General features: G+C 39.6%; 1 long non-coding RNA gene across 1 annotated transcript in view; it reads left to right on the top strand.

The window, feature by feature from the left end:
- The window catches only part of LOC142105289 (uncharacterized), a 106,879-nt gene extending 88,411 nt beyond the window's left edge, over nt 1-18,468 (top strand). The window contains exons 2-3 of the long non-coding RNA XR_012679694.1: nt 16,772-16,854; nt 18,198-18,468. This is a non-coding gene — a long non-coding RNA (uncharacterized LOC142105289). The remainder of the gene's footprint in view (nt 1-16,771; nt 16,855-18,197) is intronic.
- The last annotated feature ends 5,077 nt before the right edge of the window (nt 18,469-23,545 follow it).

The following is a 23,545-nucleotide window of genomic DNA, read 5'->3' as shown; positions in this document are numbered from 1 at the left end:
ACCTGTAGATGTCTTTCAAATAGCATATTGGGTATTCTCACATGTGAATTTTGACACAGAATCCAGAGTTTTGCAAATATAGAGGTCAAGTTAATTAACATGAAAATATATGGTGGAGGAGAAAGCATTAGCAGTTCATTTAGAACCAATTCCCATCATATCACAATGAAGATTATTTACCCCCTCGATATAAACAAAATGGGGAATATTTTCCTTCCAGGGCGCATCCTTGCAATAATTTAATACCCTTAAAACGCCAAGCGTTCGAGGACCCACAACCCGTCAGGACTGACTGAATACAACCAATAAACCCCCCCTTGAGGGCTGTGCCTGTATCAGAACCAAAGCCTGATGCTTTGAAGGTGTCAAACTCTTTAGCTAAATAACATTAACTACTGTGTGCCCATCAGGTATTGTCCTTTGGCTGCTAATGCTTTCCGGCCAACATGCACAGTCATTCCAACTGTGTCGGGCCTCCCAAGCCCAGAAACACCCACCACCACTCTTGGAAAACCGAAAAAAACACACAGGTATGGCACTGGGTGTCTGTAACACAGAACCTCCAGAAACAAGACGTGATTTACTGCCACTCACCATTCATGTAGATGTACATTGACATCAAAAGCCCACAACAACATACATTCCTCAACCTGAACAGGGCAGCCAGTATGCACCCAACTACCAAAGTACAAATCTTAGCCTTTAATTTTCTTTGGGCTGATGATATTCCTAAGTTGACTGGTACCTGCCTCAACACACCACTGCAGGAAAGAATTAAAACATTAAAAAAATGCACAGAATATGGTGTAACCCATGGAGAGGCACTTATAGATATAAAACCCATCAACCAGCTTGAAACCATGAACGGAAACAAATTGGGGTGCAGAGGACTGAGGCAGAAAGCAGATTCAATTTCCACCTTTACCAACAGGACCCCAGGACCAAAACCCTGAACCATCTCCAACTCCAACTCTAATGACTAATGCACCGCCCTGCACAAACTATTGTTGATTGTGTCATTGACTGACCCCCCCAGATGGAGAGATAAGGTGCTGCAGCAGGAGTTGTTGAAAGTGTAGTGCTTTGCTTTCCTCTTGAGGGGCGCACTAGGTTTCCCATGCACACTGAAGTTGTGCAGCTGCATGCAGTCAGTGACAGCTCTACCCTTGTGGGAAAACTTCAGCCAGACCTCAACATTCTTAAACTTTTGGAGAAGACTGGCCATCATACTTTGCCCTGACTTCCTTGTCATAAGCCAACCAAGTATTGGGTTCATAAACCTCTCATGGACCAAGTGTACACACTTAAACATATCCATGAACTCATGAGGCCTAGTGTCCAAGTAACAAACAGCAAAAACATAGATATTTCCCAACAATTTGGGGTGTCTTATAACTTTTGGTGCTTCTGCCACCTTTTGTGCTTACCTCATCCACCATTTTCAGGGATAAAAAGCAAGGGATGCAGAGGCAGAAAAACAGATGGAAAGCACAAAAAAGAGAGGAAAAACAAAAGAGTGGAAAAGAAAAAAAGGCAGGGAAAAGCTGAAACACACAGGAGGAAAGGAGAAGAGTGGAGAGAAACAAGGCAGTTAAAACAACCAATCAAACAGCAACAAGCAACTCCAAAATAAAGTGAGTGCTACTTATCCTTCCAACTCAATCCAGGCTAAAGAAAAAGATCAACAGCCCAGCAAGGAAATTTAGAATATGCTCAAGCTAGGTAAACTCCCACAGTGTCATACCTTGGGAGTGACCAAGCAAACATGTCATGCCCACCTAACCCTTCAAAGAAAGTCGACATTTATGGTTAGAACACAAACCTTAGCCTTTTAGTTTGAAGAGAGATGAGTAACCCATCCGATTAACCTATTGATTCTATAGACGAATTGTCTAAACATTATTTTTAAATATCTTTCCCATGTTGCTATTATAAAACATTAGTTATCACTTTATCATTTCCAATCACTCTGAAACCAAAATTAATAATTTATGCTCAATTGTCTTTCCACAATTATAAATATAAAAATTTTCTTTCATGAGATGCTTTGTCGCATTCGGTAAGAACAGTCGTAGGCCCAGTAGTAATCCAGACTGAACTGTAGTCGGCTTAGTGCTTTTGGTTCCTTATTATCCTCTGTCCCTTGTTTGTATGATTCTGTTTACGTATTTTCACCTGTCCAGGACATAGTTTGATGGCATACAGTCATGGCCACAGGTTTTGAGAATGACACAAGTATTGGTTTTCACAAAGTTTGCTGCTTCGGTGTTTTTAGACTTTTTTTGTCAGATGTTGCAATGTTGCTATGGTATTGTCGAAGTCCGCATATTGGATAAAGTCATTTCAATTAAAATCGAGCAAACTTGGTTGTCTTTGTCTGAAAAGATGCGTACGGTACGCTACGGCGTGAAAGGGCACGCTACGGCGTGGAAGGGCGTACGCAGCTGCAACACGTGGCAACAACAGTATTTAGTCTTTTACATACATCATCATCATCATCACCATTTATTTATATAGCGCCACTGATTCCGCAGCGCTGTACAGAGAACTCATTCACATCGCACAAACACTCACACTTGTAAAATAGTACACATTAAAGGTAGTTGCAACACATAGTCATTTATGTCAAAATATAGCAGTATTTATGTGTAATATTATAAGTTATATGCATATCATTAAAACATATGGTACACGTTGAAGGAATCTAGTCATGTGTGGTATCATACTAATCCTCTTCACATTTGCGACTGTCCGGTTCACTCTGCGAAGGAATCGCAGAGTGCATACGCAAGTTATTAATGTTAAGGAATTATGGACTATTATGACTGAGTAATCTTGGCGGGAAGATCAGAGCTCATCCCCTGGAGAGATGACCCCCTCCTTTGGATTCCTGAGCTTAAACTAGCCAATGATTGACAACCCCTTGGACCTTCCTGAAACCTGGACCAATAGAAGCAAGCTATACCATCTGCATTGTATTACTGTATTTCTGTGTGCATATAAGCAGCAGCTCCTCATCTAGTGTTCAGACATCTTGTCCCCAGACTTCAGGATTGAATGACTGTACACTGGATCCAGAGCGCCTGCGATAATTAACGGCTGTACTTATTATTACTTCGCTTGAATATATTCTGCTACCTTTTGAGAATAAATCTTTGTGCATTGGAAACACAAATCGAGATCCGACAATCATTATTGGTTAGCAACAAAACGCTCATAACAATTTGGGGGCTCGTGAGCTTTGGAGGTTTCGTTGCCGGACGATACGCAAGACCAACAGATTTTGGTTCCGCAACAAAGGGTGGAGACGCGTCATATACGAGTAAGAACGCAATGAGTTCAAAACCTGAATTTTACTCTGTGTTGTGAAACCGAATGTCTGTTTTGCATTGTCTAGGGCACGCTAACTAGAACCTAGGGACAAAAGAGAAAACTGTTTATTTTTACTGTCATTGTGCCTTTTAACTGTATTGCATTGCTTAGCGTATGTGTATTTCCTGCAGTGCGTACGCGAACTTCCGGTAGATTTGCCACGTGGTTAAACAATCGTTTTGATAGTTATTATATGTGCATAGTATAATTACTTGTGAAAACCTCTGAGACATTATTACTATTGTGGGGAACTTTTGATTTTCTGCGCAGAAAAGGTGTATAGTGTGTGATTTTGTAACGTAGATACACTGTTTTATTGTGGATTGTGCTCAGTTGCTGTCTGACGAGGCAGCTGTCCGGAGAAAGTGCAAGATAAAACTGAGACCGACGACATAGATCTGTCACTTGTGAGTCTGTTCTGGGAGACCTAAAGCCTGTAGTCGAGACACCTGAACCAGAGACGTTGCCCCAGAACTATCTTTCCAGCGATGGAGTGGCGGTTTTTGTTTTTCATTTGTTCCAGGATTTTCCTTGTTTTTACTTTTTCTAGGACATTCTATTTTTGTGAAGGAGGATGGAGGACAGAGGAGGGTTCTGGTAGTGATGCGGATGAAATGGAGGCAGAGGAAAAGTTATTAGAATACTCAGAGCAGCCCATTGGCAAGCTTGGTCCGGGGGTTATGAAAAGGTCTGCTAGCTCAGGAACTTGGAGACAGTGTGAGGGGCTATTGTTTGATGAGTATTGCATCTGCAAGTTCTGTGACTCCCTAGTTGAAGAGAGATGCATCCAGCGATGCCAGACCACCGGTAATCTGAATGTGGGCGGGCATTCTTTGGAGGATTATCACTCCCTGGTGGGTAAGGTGCTAAACCAAACCGAGTGCTGGGTGTGCTCTCACGTGCCACAGGGGCAGCATAACATAAGACTAGTGCCATTCCCTCTAAACATATCCGAAGTACTCAAATTTAGGGGTGGGAGGCCCATAGAGGGGAGGTACAATAACACTAGGTCCCCTAGTCTAACGCTTCGACAATACTCTGTAGACAGATATTTGCTGTGCCTGAATATCTCTCATGCAAAATGTCTGGAGAATTGGGAAGCTGACCCATCAGATCAGACAATGGCTCGCCACACTCATTTTAGAGGGAGACTCACAAGGTCACCAATAGGCAGGAATGTTGATGGAAGTCACAAATTAGGGCTTATAACCAAACATAAGAAAGTATCCATTGGAAAAGTCTCTATAGATAATTGTAAGAATGTCATCCATGCGGACACGTGTCTTGAGCAAATGAAGACACTGGGCATGAGTAGTTTTATCAAAACTCTGTGTGATATAATTAATGGGCATACTGTTCCTTATGTTCTCCTTGATGATGTGTATTTTGTTTGTGGAAGAAAAGCTTATTCCTGGGTGACTCCGAGTTCCAAGGACTTGTGTTTCTTAGCTAAACTGGTTCCTGAAATCATGACTATTACTCATGAAGAAATGGTTGATATTCACAAGACTACATCACCACCATACATACACACACAGTATAAACACCGTGGCAAGAGAAATATGATTCCTGGTGAGGAGCCCATAGCTACAAAATTGATTAGTAAAACCGCTGGGTTTCAAGTTATGGTTGCTCTAGATCTCACCAGGACCGCTCGGGGATCTTTAAACTTTAAATATATCCAAGACCTAGCTAAATTAATAGATAATATCACCGAGATGTATGATGACACTTTCAGGTTACTGGAAGGGAGCTACAAGCGTACAAGAAGGAGTTGGTGCAACATAGACTGGTACTAAATTATCTCACCTCTATTACTGGTGGGTACTGTGTGACACTGGCCACCCAGTTCGGTGTAAAATGTTGCACGTACATCACCAATAATACGGATGACCCTAAGGAGGTTATAGACCGGAAGATGGATGAAATTCTGCAACTGAAATGGGAATTTCGAAGGAACCATAATTCTTCGTTATATGAGGTCGGGGAAAAGGTGGCAGGTTGGTTTCTCATGGTTGAACCCTTTGAAATGGTTCTCTGGTCTGGGGGAGTGGGTACAGGAAATGGTTGCTAGTGTAGGTAAGCTCCTTCTCCTTATACTGGGTGTCATCTGAGCAATTGGTTTATTTGTCAAATGTGTTCCTACTGTGTTGAAGTGTGGGAAACAGTATTCTAGGAGAAACACTGAGAACGAGACAGAAAGGGTGGTGCAAGACACCGAGATCATGGTATGTGAAGAAGTGTTGTATAACCCTGAACTTGAAACGGTGATTAGGTGATAGTTTATTATACTATCAAAGGGTGGAGCTGTCGAAGTCAGCATATTGGATAAAGTCATTTCAATTAAAATCGAGCAAACTTGGTTGTCTTTGTCTGAAAAGATGCGTATGGTACGCTACGGCGTGAAAGGGCACGCTACGGCGTGGAAGGGCATACGCAGCTGCAACACGTGGCAACAGCAGTATTTAGTCTTTTACATACATTCGCACAAACACTCACACTTGTAAAATAGTACACATTAAAGGTAGTTGCAACACATAGTCATTTATGTCGAAATATAGTAGTATTTATATGTAATATTATAAGTTTTATGCATATCAGTAAAACATATGGTACACGTTGAAGGAATCTAGTCATGTGTGGTATCATACTAATCCTCTTCGCATTTGCGACTGTCCGGTTCACTCTGCGAAGGAATCGCAGAGTGCATACGCAAGTTATTAATGTTAAGGAATTATGGACTATTATGACTGAGTAATCTTGGCGGGAAGATCAGAGCTCATCCCCTGGAGAGATGACCCCCTCCTTTGGATTCCTGAGCTTAAACTAGCCAATGATTGACAACCCCTTGGACCTTCCTGAAACCTGGACCAATAGAAGCAAGCTATACATCTGCATTGTATTACTGTATTTCTGTGTGCATATAAGCAGCAGCTCCTCATCTAGTGTTCAGACATCTTGTCCCCAGACTTCAGGATTGAATGACTGTACACTGGATCCAGAGCGCCTGCGATAATTAACGGCTGTACTTATTATTACTTTGCTTGAATATATTCTGCTACCTTTTGAGAATAAATCTTTGTGCATTGGAAACACAAATCGAGATCCGACAATCGTTATTGGTTAGCAACAAAACGCTCATAACAGTATACTGAAGTAAAATTACAAACATTTCATAAGTGTCAAAGGCTTTTATTGACAATTACATTAAGTTTATGCAAAGAGTTAATATTTGGCGTGTTGACCCTTCTTTGAAGACCTCTGCAAATCGCCCTAGCATGCTGTCAATCAACTTCTGGGCTACATACTGACTGATGGCCGCCCATTCTTACCTAATCAATGCTTGGAGTTTGTCAGAATTTGTAGGCTTTTGTTTGTCCACCCTCCTCTTGAGGATTGACCACAAATTCTCAATGAGATTAAGGTCTGGGGAGACTCCTGGCTGTGAACCCAAAATTTGGATGTTTTGATCCTCAAGCCACTTAGTTATCACTTTTGCCTTATGACAAGGTGCTCCATCATGCTGGAAAAGGCATTGTTCTTCACCAAACTGTTCTTGGATGGTTGGGAGAAGTTGCTCTTGCAGGATGTTTTGCTACCATTGTTTATTTGTGGCTGTGTTCTTAGTCAAAATTGCGAGTGAGCCCACTCCCTTTGCTGGAAGCAACCCCACATATGAATGGTCTCATAATGCTTTACTGTTGGCATGACACAGGACTAATGGTAGCGGTCACCTTTTCTTTCTCTGGAAAAGCTTTTTTCTAGATGCCCCAAACAATCTGAAAGGGGATTCATCAGAGAAAATGACTTTACCCCAGTCCTCAGCAGTCCAATCCCTGTACCTTTTGCAGAATATCAGTCTGTCCCTCATGTTTTCCCTGGAGAGAAGTGGCTTCTTAGCTGGCCTTCTTGACACTAGGCCTTCTTCTAGAAGTCTTCGCCTCACTGAGCGTTCAGATACACTCACACCTGCCTGCTGTCATTCCTGCCATTCCTGAGCAAGCTCTGCACTGGTGGTGCCCCAATCACGCAGCTGAATCAACTTTAGGAGACTGTTCTGGCGCTTGCTGGTTGTTCTTGGGCACCCTGAAACCTTCTTCACAACTATCGAAACTCTCCTTGAAGTTCTTGATGATCTAATAAATGGTTGATTTAGGTGCAATCTTACTAGCAGCACTATCCTTGTCTGTGAAGGAATTTTTGGGTAAAGCAATGTGACTGCACATGTTTCCTTGCAGATAACCATGGTTAACAGAGGAAGAACAATGATTTCTAGCACCACCCGCAGATAGACATTTTGCAAAATAAATCTGAAATGATGGAACCGATTACAGGTGGGGTACAGAATAATGATGCTGATTATTCCAACAAGACTTACCCCGACATCTTCACACCAAAGGGCTCCTTCCCAACAAGGCTCCAGGACCACTGATGTGCCAAGCGTCTGGAAGCAATTGCAATGCATGAAGAATCCACCGCGACTTGATGACGTCACTGCCAACCGTGGCGCTATTATCAGTGCTGTTAAGGGGGTAATGTAAGTATGCGGGCATGGACCATGTACTTTACTAAGCGTTGCACATTGTCCAGTCGTCCTGGAGCCTCGTCGGGAAGGAGCCCTTCGGTGTGAAGACGTTGGGGTAAGTCTTGTCGGGGCAGTCAGCATCGATATGCTGACTACCACCGCCGATTACAATGACAATATTTTTCTGCAAATCTATAGTCCAAGACCGTTAATTTGGTATATGATGCCCTGCTCAGACAACGGTATCATAGAAATTAGTCATTCATAAAAGTCATACTTATGCTATTAATATATACATGAAATTTCACCTACTAAATTATTAATAAAATAATTTGGCTACCGTAAGATAATTAATAATAATATTTGCTCCTCTAAACAAGAAATCATGATAACCCTCATAACCCTCATAATTAAAATGTGTATTATGCCTCCTGTTAAGTTAATATTGGTCAGCAATGGAAAGTTAATGCTGTGTTTGCTAATCTCGCCGAAGCCGCGTGCTGATTCTTGTGTGATTTTTACAGCAATCTCGGGCACAGCAATTGCAGCTTCATACATATGGTCACTTGTATTCTTAAAATGGGCAAAAGTAGGGAAGGCGATTTGTAGCCTGTCGGTTTTGGTTACATCACTTTACTGGCGATTTACTATCAACTTGCACTTTCATACATCAGCGAGTTCAAACTAACCCAAGAAAATCTCTGAAAAAGGCAAATTGCAGTTTGATAGATTTTTCCACAAGTGTCCTTTAAATAGATAATTTTGTAATAATATTATGTGCAAGCACATGGGTTATGTAAATGTCATTTACTCGTATTCCAAAAGATGAAAGTGTCAACATCTAATTCAGCAAACTAGAGATAGAAATCATTTCAACACAGTGTGTGTGTGTGTGTGTGTGTGTGTGTGTATATACAAAGTTAAATGATCCAGCATATGTAATTTTGCGTGTCTTGTTCTAAATGGGAGGTCTGCTCATCATAATACCATCTTTATTTGTAACATTTTGTAAAGTAGTAACAAATTGTAAAATGACAGTTAAAATATACTTTGTTAGCTGGCAAATCTCTGTGTTTACCCAGACTTAAACAAAGTTGTCAGACAAGTAAATGATAGTACTTTCAAACGTCAGCACTCTCCAAAGAGTGGAAATCAGGAAATGTATACATAAGTTAAAAATACTGTACCAGTCAAACATTTCAAAACGACATGAAAAGAATTTTGCAGAAATAATATAAAAATATGTAAATGTTATGGAGCATCAAGTGTAGACCCTTAGAACAGTGATGTCTTATTGAGAACATCTGATGTGACAGTAGGTCTCCAATTACTCTCATTTTTTTAGATTTGTAGATGTGGACTCCACATACTAATGGAGCACATTTGTTATATATACTCTGTGGGGCATATTCAATTGTTGAATATGCCCGCGGCGTTAAAACTATTACCGTTATTACGGTAATAGTAAGCCGGATTTCAGCTCACAGCTCCCTGAGCCGCAAAATGAAATCCAGCAAGAAAAGTATCGTAATACCAGTATTTACGCGCACTATTACCGTAATGACGGTAATAGTGCGCGCACCGTTAGATTTTTGGCTATAACGCCAACAATTGAATATTCCCCTATGTGCCCTCAGAAATGTGAAGTTATTAAACTATGTTCCAATTATATTTTCATGTTAAGAAGGGTATGACATGGCATTGTTGGATGAGTGACAAATATTCTGTATTGCCGTTTGTCTGAACTAAATATGTACAATATGTCAGCTTCGTTATTGGCTTAAACAACATGTACAAGTATGTTTGTGTTGGCTTTTCTTCTTGGATGTTTGTACTTGGGTGGAAAACTGGTTGGCAAATAGGGAACAGAGATTTGTGATAAATGGAACATTTTCTAATTGGTCAAAAGTTTTAAGTGGTGTACCTCAAGGTTCTGTGCTGGGGCCACTATTTTTTAATATAGCTATTAATGACCTTGGTGATGGTTTAGAGAGCTAAGTTTCCATTTTTGCTCATGACACCAAACTTTGTAAGATAATAAGATCAGAGCAAGATATAGTTTCTCAGCAGAGGGACTAGAATTAACTGGAGGATTGGGTGGCCAAATGGAAGTTGAAGTTTAGCATAGATAAATGTAAGATTATGCACTTAGGAATCCAAAACAAGCAAGCAATCTATAAATTAAAGGGATAAATTTAGGGTAATCTAAAATGGAAAAGGATTTGGCAGTGCTCGTAGACAGTAAACATAGCAATAGTGCTCAATGTCAAGCAGCAGCTGCAAAGGCCAATAAAGTATTGGCATTCATAAAAAGGGATATAGATGCAAGGGAAGATGGTGTAATTTTGACACAATATAAATCGCTGGTAAGACCTCATCTTGAATATGGAGTACAGTTCTGGGCACCCCTCTATAAAAAATACATTTTAGAACTAGAAAGGGTTCAGAGAAGAGCGACAAAATTGATAATGGGTATGGATGGAGTCATAAAGTTATGAAAAAAGGTTAGCCAGTTTATGCATTTTTACATAAAAAAGAGGTGTCTAAAAGAGGATGTGATCACTAAGTACAAATACATTAAGGGTCAATACAAAGCTTTCATGGGCACATTTTACCCCAAGGACAGTACATAGGGCACGTGGTCACCCCCTAAGGCTATAGGAGAGGATGTTTCACAACCAGCAAAGGAAGGGGTTCTTTTCAGTTACGGCATTGAAGATATGGGATTCAGTGCCAGGGAAGGTTGTGATGGCAGAAGCACTTGATATGTTTAATAAAGGGTTAGACAAAGTCTTAGCAGAAAAGGGTATCCAGGGCTATGACGGTTAATTAAAATGAAGGACAGTAGTGCATCCAGGGAGAAATAAGACTGAAATTTTGCGTTAGGAGGGATTTTTCCAGATCAAAACAGATTGCTGGTTGCTTCATCTGGATTCATTTCAAATATAAAAGAGAGATCACAGGTGATCCAAAATAGGTTGAACTTGATGGACTGATGTCCTTTTTTCAACTTCAACAACTATGTTACTATGTTGAATGGGTTCACAAGATATTTAACATAATATAAAACACTAATAAAATAACTGTGGACATATTGGTATGAAAAGGCAACAAAAGCCTAATTTAATAAATGTATCCTGTCCATCTGTCATAATATATACATCCCAGCTTGTAGCAATTCTTGTAGAGGTCTTCAGAGGGGAGAAAATAGACCCATTTTCAGCTGGTCAGATGAGCATGCAAGTGAATGGGGTGGGTATATTGTGATAGGTGGAGTGGGAAAAAACATTTTTCCGTTTGAATTTACTACTCTTTTAAGGGAAGGAAACTTATAACAGGGGTTCTTGACCTATGGGTTCAAACCCGTAAAGTGTGTTGCAATGCTTTTCAGATTGGGTCAAACTAATGCTCATTTTGCCAAACTATGTGTACTAGCAATTAACTAACAGATAATCATTTTTTAATGTAATTATATTTTTCAAGTCCCCGATAAGTTTCCCATTCATAATACATATTAGCAATCATGTGATTAAATTGTAGACAGGAAACAAAATTCATTTTGTTACAATAAAAATAATTAAAAATGAACACTTGACCACTTGACCAGAAGACTGATTTACCAATTAAGACAACCCCTCTCCATGACTCCGTGTATACCACTTCACTTGGGAGACTAATAAGCTCATTTGGAAAGGGGCTGGGCAGAAGCTGGCAAGTGTAGGCACAGTAAGGATCAGGGCCATCTCTTCCATTGGGCACAATGGGCAGGTGCCCGGGGGCCCTGTGGGCAAGGGGGCCCATCCGAGGCAGCGCTGAAAAAAAAATCCTGCAAGAAAAATAAAATACTTACCTTGCAGTCACGTCACCTGGCGATCCGGCTCCCTCCCTGGTCCCCTCTTCCATGCTGTACTCGCAGTGAATGCCCACCATGCACTGCAAGCACAGCATGGAGGAGCGTGAGAACAGAGAGATGCAGAAAAAAGAAGAGAAGGGGATCGGACTTAAGGTTAAAGGGGCCCCTATATATGCATGTAAATAAAAAAGTGATTTTAAATATATATATATATATATATATATATATATATATACACATATATATATATAGCACACACATGTCCATGAAATAGGTTTCGAGTCGATTGTACCATTACTTTTGGTCCCTTAAAAAGTGGGAGGCACATATAGAAACCGTTGTACTTCCTACACCGTTCACCTGATTTAGATGTAAATACCCTCAAATTAAAGCTGAAAATCTACAGTTAAAGCACATCTTGTTTCATTTCAAATCCATTGTGGTGGTGTATAGAGCCCAAAATATGAGAATTGTGTCAATGTCCCAATATTTATGGACTTGACTGTATATATATTTATATATTTATATTTAGGGGCCCCGATGGACTGCATTGCCCGGGGGACCATATTGTAGTTAAGGTGGCCCTGGTAAGGATGTGTTTGCACAAATGTGACATAATTAGACCATGCATCTGCAGATACACATTTCAGTGTAAATATTTTCCCTGCATAAATTCATATGCTTCCACCTCTAAATGAGGCCGTCTGTTTCCTGTACGCAAACCTTTATCCATTCAGTTATTTAGAGTCACCATCAGACAGACTATTGCAATAAATGGGGCAGCCAATAAGGAAAGAGACATGGACTACTGGAGGCACTGGAAGGGTGGAAAAGTCAAGAAATAAGACACTGAACAGTGACAAGAAAATTATATCCCCAAAAAGGACTGTACTTTTTTTGGAGATTACATTGTAAGTGGTATATCTTTATTAGAAGCTCCTGAAGTAAAGCAGGAAGTTAGGTGACTACCCAGGGCTACAATTCCAAGGGATAAAGAGTCATTAAGGAGAGCAAAGAAAAAAAAGAGGGCAATTTTGGTTTGGAATGTGTCAGATTACAGACACAGGGCCAGATTTATTAGGGAAAGTAAGGCAAAAGAAGGAGTAAGTTTTCTCCTGGACAAACCATGTTACAATACAAGGGATGCAAATTAATTTACTACTTCACACATAAGTTAAATACTGGCTGTTTTTTCATGTAACACACAAATACTTGATAACTTTATTTTTACACTGAAATTTAAAGTTGATCTAGGACATGCCATATACCAACTATAAATCTATCAACACATTTTAAATGTATCTCCCCCTCAAATGCAACATGGTTTTGCCCAGGTGCAAAGTTACTCCTTTTGCATGCTTTGCTCTCCTTAATGACTCAGGCCTAAAGAGTTCATTTTGAAAATAATGAAGGCAGCAACAAAGAATAGGCAGGTGGATGGCATTGTCTACCAAGCGATGAATGACCTGGTTAATGCTGAAGTAATGGCGATGGAGGAATAAATGAAGAAGTTAGGAATTGTTGTGACAACTACTATCACATTTTCAGAAGTATTGCTAGAATACAGAGGTGAAAAAGACAACAGGAACTTAAGGTGGTGTGAATAGGAGGAATTTGGATTTATGGATCATGATAAACTTTATCCATATTTTGAGGTTAATCAGGACTGAACAGGAAGTATTAATTGCCAAATGGCTGATACTCCCAATCTGCACCACCTTTCTAGTGTCCTAAGTTATAATAACTATGACTAATACCTGAAATAATGACATGTACACTTTCGCTAAGGTCGCAGTTTTAATTGTTAGATAATAGTGGCAACGAATGCAGCTATTTTTGTTTCTGAGCAAACCCAGAGCTATTTCAAGCAAGATAAGACACACGAACGGACTTACATCCAACATGAATCAGGCCCAATGTAACAAAGCAGTGAGCAAAGTCAGTCAGAAGTTAGGTTGCATATGTAGAGTAAATAGGGCAGATATAGTACCACTACATACGTCATTGTTGCAACCTCAACAAGAATACTATGTTCGGGTCTGAGGCAATATCTTTAGAATGACATATATTAGAGATTGTGTAAAGAAGAGCAACTGAAATGGTGCATGGTCTAAATCACAAAGCCTACCAGGAAATAATAAAGCAACTAAACTTGTATAGCTTGGAACGGAGAAGGTATGGGAGGGGGGAGGGGGGTGTGATAGAACCTACCAAACATATTAAGAGGCTACTATAATGGGGGATAGAGCCAAGACTATCCTAATCTGATGACATGAAGGGACTGAGGATATTAGGGACTAAAAAGAAAAAACTAGATGACCAAGTGTTTTTTATCTGCTGTCAAAGTCTATGTCGCTATAAGAATGTGGCGTCAACTCATTGGTCAGCCCTATTTATATATTATACAGCTGTTATATTATATATAGAGTGTTACTGAAAGAAAACATGTAATATAATTGATGGATAGATCTTTATTATTATTCACTTGTATTATATTATGCATTGAATTAAAATGCTCACCACACCCATAACACTGCATGAATGTCTTGTTACAAAAAATAATACTAATTATGAATAATGCTTTCCACCTTATCCAATAGTCACTGTCATCTAAGCTTAACACAAGACCAAGCTACACTTTATTTTATGAAAGCAAATATTCAAATGCATACTGTAGATTTTCAGTGGTAAATCTGTGGATAGTCCTGAGAAAACTAGTAATAGTGGAAGCCCTAAGAAAGTTTTAAATAATCACTATTTTGTATAGCTGATTCTTTTTGTGGTGGTTACAGTGACACATGAGAGAAGAATGGTAACTTGCTACATTCTGCAGCATCTATGCCAAATGCCTGCATGTTGTCATCACATCTGATCCTACCGACCGCTGGCTTGTGTTCTGTCCTTCCTAATCTCATCTGGAGGCTTGAGTTATTTTTGCAACACATCACCCCAAGTACAAAGCAAAACTGTCACTGGTTTTATCGCTCTTTGTTTTTTATGGCAACCACTTCACTTCATCCGTCTGGAAGAAAACGAACAAGGCAATCAATAAAAAATTGAGAATTTTTAAAAAGGTCACTGTAGCAAAAGAGGCCATTGGAGCTTTAAATCACTGAAACATTCCAGTCAACTAAATGTAACATTTTGCATGTCTTTACTTTTTGTGCAGTGTGCCACATCCTATCACTGCAACATAACAAATGCAACTGTCTCAGTCCATTAGCAGTAAATTTCCATGTGTAAAGTTTCATAGCACGTTTCCCTAGGAATATATGATGTATCCCTTGCAAAGTATATTTTTTAAATTCTATTCTGTTATACGCAGACAATACATTATTGCAGAAATATTTTAAAGCCATTTTCCATATGTATACTATAGCAAAATAGGGTCAAAGTGCCTCTGTGTTTATGAATTCCCAGGTTGTATCAACATTCAGTGCAGTGAAATAGAAAGAGAGCCACTATTTTTAACCAGTAGTGACCTTCCTGGAATGTAATAACATTTCTCATAGCGTGAGCTGAATAAATCTTATTGGTAACTGATTAGATGAGTGTAAGGAAGCATTATTAAGAATTATTATGAATTTGTATTATTGTTTTATTTTTATTGAAGTACTGCAGTATAATATCTTCAGTTATCTTGCACTATGCTTTACAATTGTAAAGTAAATATCATAACATCATTCAAACTTTAGCAGAACAGAACCATACATAGTTCCTTGTTACAAATCAATAGTCAATAGATGGGAGAATAAGAGAGGGAGAGGAGTCCTATGTGCAATTGTATGTCACAAAGAATTACAATAATATGAGAGGATCAGGCATCAGGTTTCTAAGCTTGTACCAGGAAGTATATTTCAATGTGACATGTATTTTTATAAATTTGGGCAATCATTATCATCTGCTATTTATATAGATCCACTAATTCCACAGCACTGTACAGAGAACTCACATCATTCCCTGTCCTATTGGAGCTTACAGTCGAAATTCCCTAACATACACATACACCAAATGAAAGAGATTAAGGTTGATTTAATAGCAGCCAACTAGTATGGTACTACTAAGTGGGAGGAAACCAACACAAACATGGGGAAAACATAGAAACTCCACACAGATAAGGCCATGGTTGGGAATCAAACTCATGACCCCAGTGCTGTGAGACAGAAGTGTTAACCACTAAGCCACCATGCTGCCCAGCAATGTGTCAATATAACTCTCCCATACATCAACAAAACTTGCCTATTTTCTTCTTTTTCAGGAGTTATTTCTAACCAATCCATTTAAATAAGTAAAATAAAAGAGGAATAAAAACAGAAATGATCATTGTGGTCTTAGCACACTGACATTCTCTTTGCTTAATTTTGCCACCTGGGGAAGGCTAGAAGTCTGAATAGTTCATCAGTAAAAGACTAAGCCCCAACAACTGACAATTTCTAAAATAATTTTCATATTTTTTTAACATCCTAGCCCTGATTTCTTAAGAAAAGTAAATGTCCATATGTGCCATATTTTCGTAAAATTGCACTACTCATGCCCACAAAAAGACTATACGCCAGTGAATCTTTAAACACAGAGACATTTCTGAAAGTCTACGATTTGAAGGGCAGAACGGGGGAGGAAAGGGGCATATGCACAATCAAAATGTAAAGGATGCGCCAAGGTTGAGCGCATGCAACAGCATCCAATTCAAGCTTTGGGCAACTCAATCGTACATGATTTTCAGTCGCATCACTTGCACCAGCTACAAAGCAGGTGTAAGTGTCAAGTGACAGTGAAAACAGTTGCGTATGCATGCTAGAACATGTGTTTGCAATTAAGAGCAACTGTAAAAATGCATTTTATGTAGAGTAGACATTAATAACATCCCGATAAATGTATTTCATGTATAAAAAATAAATAAAAACAAAACCATTTTTTTTTATGTTTTTTTCATTAATGATTATATTATGAACAGGTGGTAATAATTTATTTATTTATTCTGTTTGTTTATATTCTGCATATGTATTTTTCCTTTCCTGCAGAGTGCACCTACACCTATGTTCAACCAGAGATGTATCTGTAGATCGATTGTATTTGAATACGGACGTGCATATGCCCGAATTAGGTGAGGGTTTTTTTTGTAACAAAAAGACATTACTTTCATTTTGTATATGTCTTAATAAATCAGGCCCTCTTTGCCTAAACCTTCCTTTACTTGTGACATCAGGCAGGTGGTGTGCTGGTATGATAATCTGTTTTACAGCTGTTTTACTGCTCTTTTGGTCAAAATAAACTTTAAGTAATGAAGCCTATAAATAGAATATCTCTCCTCTGCAATATAACAGAGATATAAAATGTCCTTTAAACATGTTATGGTTTTCTAAACATATGCTTAGGAAACATTAATATGTTACATAGATTCCTTGGGGAGAAACATTATCTCTCTCTCCTTATGGTGCTGGTATATATAAATGACACATGTCATTTGGCTGATTTAGCTGATTACAAATACATGGGATGGACAAAAAAATGGAAACACTTTTGAAAAGACACAAATTTATTTATTAATACACAGTTAGGTCATCATTTGCCTGTAATATATTTTGTATCCTTCATGGAATAGACTTAATGTAATTTGACCCTTAAGAGTAATTATAGGGGCAGCAGAATACCAAGATATTGATGCCTAAACTATCACAGGTCCACCTCCATGTTTCACAGTTGGAAGCAGGCATTCAGGATTACAGGCTTCCTTGGGGGTTCTTTTGTAAACCTAGCCTAATGTAGGAAATAGCATAAAGGATCTGCCCATATCAAGGGTTTCCAAGAATCAGACATCATGGCTTTATAATCCTGAGCCCATTTTTTTGCCTTTTAGCATTGTTGTAAATAATCAGAGGTTTGGCAATTGCAGCTCTGTTGGATATGTGAAGTTCTCATTGGACAATTTTTGCTGAAACAGGGTCTTCAAGATGAATATTGAGTTCTGTTGTTACATTTGCTACAGTTGTTCTAACATTTTCAGACACAATCCTCTTCAATGTTCGGCACTACTGTTCTCTTAGTTTTGGAGACACAGACTAAAGTGGCTGTTTTTGGCACATGTGCTCTAGTAAAATGCACACCAACAATCTGCCCTTGTTGAAAATCTGACAGGTTTCCCATTTTACAATATTTGCACACATATTGTTACTCACCACAATTTGTAATGTATTGACCCCAGATCTACACAACATGGACAAACAAAAAACTAATAGCAGATGGCCCCCTCAAATGTTCTTGCAGTGTAGCCAACAAAATCTGTTTCAATCCCTATATTGTTTAATGCATCCATTTTTCTGTCCACCAGTGTATATATCTTTTCTTCAAACATGGATTCTGTAACTTAGTGCATTGATGCATTGTTTTTCCTATAAAAATATATATTGAACTTTGAGTGACCTAATCTATTATCCTTTGTGACTACAGGGAATTCCTAAATGGTTGCATCTCTATGCAATAAACCATAGTTGACTGGTTGTCTGAACACTCAAGCCTCTGCACCGAAACTCCAGCTAGGTGACACAAAGATTGTCTACCAAAGCAACAACAGCATACGTTAACACCATGTTTACTTACACAGAGTGATGTCACATGTTAAAAACAACTCACATCTTTGGGAGGGAGCCTGAGTAAGCCATAATCATGACATATGGTATGAAATTGACTGTTATAATTGTTGACCTAATAAAGTATAAGGTTTGTTAGCTTTCTGGAGAATATGAATAGAAGGGTTTTCTGTGTATCTTGCATGAGGAAATAATTCAGTTTACTTTTAATGCTGATAAAATCAAATGTTTAAATCCGCTAAATGTATGGCAAGTGTACATGCAACATGCTCAATTTTTGACAAATGTCTTACACATATTACAAGTGCAATTGACATTCAACTAAATGTATTACATGTATAATTATAACAAATATCAAATAGTTTGGATAAATATTGAACAGACGCAATCAGATCTCCCACTGCCTGTTGTCACTTTGGTCATCTCTTTAACCTCTCTCTCCACTGGTATCTTCCCCTCAGCCTTCAAGCATGCTCTAATCTTCCCTATTCTCAAGAAACCATCCTCTCTCTCCAACTGTCACCCCATATCTCTGCTTCTCGTTACTTCTAAAATTCTTGAATGACCTGTCTTCAATTGTTTGACTGGCTTTCTCTCTTCCCACTCTCTTCTTGACCCTCTCCAGTCTGGCTTCCGTCCCCTTCACTCAACTGAAGCTGCCTTCACTAAAGTAACATATGACTTACTCTAAGCTAAGTCACTTATCCCTTCTCTCTGCTGCTTTTGACAATGTCGATCATTCTCTCTCCTCGTCACCCTTCACTCCGTAGGTCTGTACGAAGCAGCTCTCTCCTGATTTGCCTCCTACCTCTCTGGCCGCTCTTTTAGCGTGTCTGCTTCTGACTCTTCCTTCCCCACTCTTCCCCTTTCTATTGGAGTCCCATAAGGCTCTGTCCTTGGCCCTTTGATCTTCTCTCTACACCACCTCTATTGGAGAACTCATTCAATCATTTGGCCTCCAATACCACCTCTATGCTGATGACACGCAAATCTATCTTTCCTCCCCTGATCTCTCTCCTGCCTTTTTAACCTAGATATCTAGCTGTCACTCCACTGTAACTACCTGGATGTCACAGCTCTTCTTGAAACTCAACATCTCCAAATCTGAGCTCATCATCTTTCCTCTTGCCAATATTGATATCCCTTCTAATATCATCCTCTTGATTGACAACATCACTGGCTCTCCTGTCACCTAAGTCTGCATCCTTGGAGTCACCTTTGACTCAGCCCTCAGCTTTACCCCCAATAGCTAGTCCCTCACCAAATCCTGCCACTTTCTCCTCTGTAACATCACAAAAATCTGTCCTTTCTTCTCTCTGGAAGGAAACAAAGTCCTGGTCCATTAGCTCATCATTTCTCATCACGACTATTGCAGCCTCCTTCTCACTGGCCTTCCTGACTCTCACATTTCTGACCTCTCATGCTACACCTCTTCTGCTACTTCTATGCGTAAATCCCTTCATTGGTCTCTATCTGTTTCAAAATTCAATTTAAGCTCCTTACCCTCACTTGCAAAGCCCTTACCAATGCTTCTTCCTCTTACATCTCTGACCTTGTCTCGAGGTACAAACCTATCCAGCCACTCCACTCTGCCTCTGACCTTCACCTCAATTCACCTCTAATTACCTCCTCCCATGCTCGCCTCCAAGGTTTCTATCATGCTGCTCCCATTCTTTGGAACTCCCTACCTCGTCTTACTCGACTTTCCCCCAACCTTTAGTCCGTCAAACGCTCACTAAAAACTTACCTTGTCAAGCTCGCCTATCCTACCATCTCCTAACCATTCTATCCATCACATTCTTTCTTTGCCTGCCATCCCCTTTTTCTTCTAGTTGGTCCTACAATCTCTCACCACATCTTCCTTTAGAACAGTGTTGGCTAACCTGTGACACTCCAGGTGTGCCAATATATAGCAGCATATTGCTGGAAGGGTATGCTGGGACTTGTAGTTTCACAACACCTGGAGTGTCACAGGTTAGCCAACACTGCTTTAGAATGTAAGCTTTCACAGGCAGAGTCCTCTCTACCTATTGCCCTATGTCTGTCTGCTGTCTGACTCCTTTGTACATCCTGTCATGTATTTTGCTGCACTCTGTGTAAGTCCCCATAGCATTACTCACACTAATCTGTGCTATTTATGCATATTGCCCCATCTATTTGTTACTTGCTTCTATATCAGGCAGTACAGAACCTGTGGCGTCTTATAAATAAATAATAATAATAAAAATTTCCCAAAGATTTTTCAAAATGTCATTAAATTAATTTAATAACTGTTTTCAAATGTTTCGGAAATCTCTATTTACAAGAATAAAATTGACAACCAGGGTTAAACACAGTAAATATAATGAGTAAAAATTCAGTATGCTGGTGATTGAAATTTTTTTTTAATATTTTGAAATTGCTAATAACTTGTGCTGATATATTTAGACATAACTAAATGGTAGAGGCAGGCCCTGCTCTAAATAACTTCTTGAAAACATCAAAATTACCATAGTGGATTATTATTACTAGAAACTGTTTTACAGAACCATATCATGCATTTTAAGAAACTATAGCGGAGATATAATGCAAACAGATATAATAGAATTTCTCAACAACAAAAAGTTTGCTAGAATACTTAAGCATAAGGATGACGTGCACAGCTAGAATTCTAAAAGAAACATAAGCGACATTGCAAATTAAAAGTGATCCTTGTGTAATGTCTGCAAAATCTGTTGACAACAGAAATACTGCATGACCATCTTCCAATCATTAGGGAAACAAGCCTATGAAACATGCTAAAGGACAATCTACTACTGAGGACTAGCATCAAAGGAGGCAGACTAAATTAGTCCCTTATCAAAATGTGGATAATTTAAATAGCTCTTCTCCTAAGCTACTGTCTTTCAATTCCCTTCCCATCTTAATGAAGCAGTCCAGATGCAGAGCAAATGCTTGAATTGCAGAAACTCCAGTAATAATCCAATTGCAATGTAGGTCTTGAAAGGTAGGAGAAGCAATTCTCAGCAGTTCTGCAATTATATTGATGAGCTGTAAGGTATTAAAGACCAAAAGTAAATCGCATGTATATTGAATTTTCAAGTAATGCATATTGTCTTAATGATTGGAACTGCATTAGTTCAACAATCATATGGGCAGAATGTATTGCATCAGCCATGCAATTATCCACACACAAATATTAAATATTTTCACACATATATCTAAAGAGGCATTATGAAGACTTAGAAGCCTATTCTTACTACTTTGAGATGGAACTTTCCTCCTTACTTAATGCATTCATTTCTTTATGTAACTGGGTGGACATCCGATCCCGCAAAGAATGTTGGAGGAAGAACCTGTGTTTAGGCTGGCACCTCAGTTACAGACACCTATTTCTACTGATGAACCCATGCAGCTTGGCTGCTCCCAACTGTCTCCTGTAGAACAGGAGACGAAGGTGAAAAATAACCTTTGTCTTTACTGTGCTGACTCTGGTAATCTCCTTGCACCTTACCCCAAGTGTTCGGGAAACTACAACTGCAAATCTGTTCAGGAAAGGTCAGGTTAGGTTCCTCCAAATACTTTCCCATCTCTCAGAATTCCAATATGTGTTCCATTCCTGATATCCTCCATTGTCCTACTGGTTGGCTGACCATCTGTGCCTTCCTTGATTCCGTTGCTGCAGAAAATATCATCTCATCCACTCTGTTGGCCCAGTGGTCCCTTCCTACCTCTCCACTGGAAGTTCCTGTAGTAATTGCTGCTATTGACGGCAGACGCATTTCCATTGGTGTCATCCGACATCATAACTCTCTCCTCACCCTTCAGGTGGACGTCCTACACCAGGAGCAAATCACCTTTCTCATTTTATCTGGCACTACAAGTCTTATCATTCTGGGCCTTTCCGTGGCTTCAACAACATTCTCTTCAACTGGATTGGTCGTCCTCTCAGCTCCTAGCCTGGGGTCCTGGGTGCGTGTCCCGTTGCCTTCAGAAGGTCACTCAGGGATTGCTTTCCTTGTCTGAGGCAGTCAGCACTTCCCTTCATTTGCAGTATTCTTGCTATTTTGAGATGGAACTAAAATCTACTAAAGTTTACTAACGTGAAATAGCTGACATTTGCATGGTGATGATCTGGTGGGAGTAGTTATCTCCAATGTGCATTGCTAATCAACTTTTCACACGCCGGACCTGGCCGGATCCACTGGCGCTGATGCACCGCATACCTTCCGATAGTGCGTGCCATCTTGGATTGGTGTCTTGTGCAGACCCGTCTTTTATCTTCTTTGATTTTCAATCATAGGCTGATTAATTATAACTCCCCCTCATCGCCTCTAGCTATTTAAGACACTTGGAACCTCAAGAGAGTGCCAGATCTTCATGTCCTGTGATTTGAGTAGTTGCTAGATTGTTTGACTTCCTGTGCCTCAGTATCCAGGTATCCTGGTCATATGCTTCTAAGCTAATCTTGATATCCTGGCATACCACATTTGTATCTCTTGAACTGTTCCTGGTATCCCCCATCATATGCTTCTAAGCTAATCGTGGTATCCTGGCATCTTGTTTTTGTATCTCTCCAATTTTTCCTGGTATCCAGACTCCTACACTTGTAAGCAAATACTGGTATCCTGTATTCTAATCATCCCCTCCTGTAGGTCTCACCTGGCACCCATCTGGAGGGGTCTGTGGTGCAGCAAATTCCAAACCTCCTCGCAGGGGTCTGTGGTGAACACCTCCACCATGTTAGGTGGAGTCAAACCACAAAAACCATGAACAATCCTATAGTTCCGCCTACTTTTGTGACACAACTCCATGGCAACATTAATTCATTATGTAACACAGTAAGTCTAACGTGCAATTAAATGTGTATATTATCCTCTTTGGCTGGAATATACCATGACAGTTTTTGAACTACCTTACTTCTGTTGCATGACAGGTAATATGTCTGTAAATACTTCAACTATCAGGAGTAGAGAGACGTGCAAGTGTGAAACCCGTCTGGAATCTGTGTTGTGCTGTGCAAGCACTTACTTGGGGTATCCAGTTGTGGCATGGTACCTCACTTGCTGGTGCCCTCCTCTACCGCTCCAGCTATGGTGTGACTATGACATCCACAACCAGGGGTCCCCTGAATACTAAAGGATTTAATCACAGTTACAGTGGTGTGGCAACAAGTGGCAGAGCAGTGTAAATGGACATAAAAATTGCGTGCCAGGCCATCTCGGTTCA

This window comes from Mixophyes fleayi, chromosome 1 (assembly GCF_038048845.1).
Source record: "Mixophyes fleayi isolate aMixFle1 chromosome 1, aMixFle1.hap1, whole genome shotgun sequence".
NCBI lineage: Eukaryota > Metazoa > Chordata > Amphibia > Anura > Limnodynastidae > Mixophyes > Mixophyes fleayi.
The sequence above is the reverse complement of the archived record's forward strand: the minus strand, read 5'-3'. Positions and strand labels throughout refer to the sequence as shown.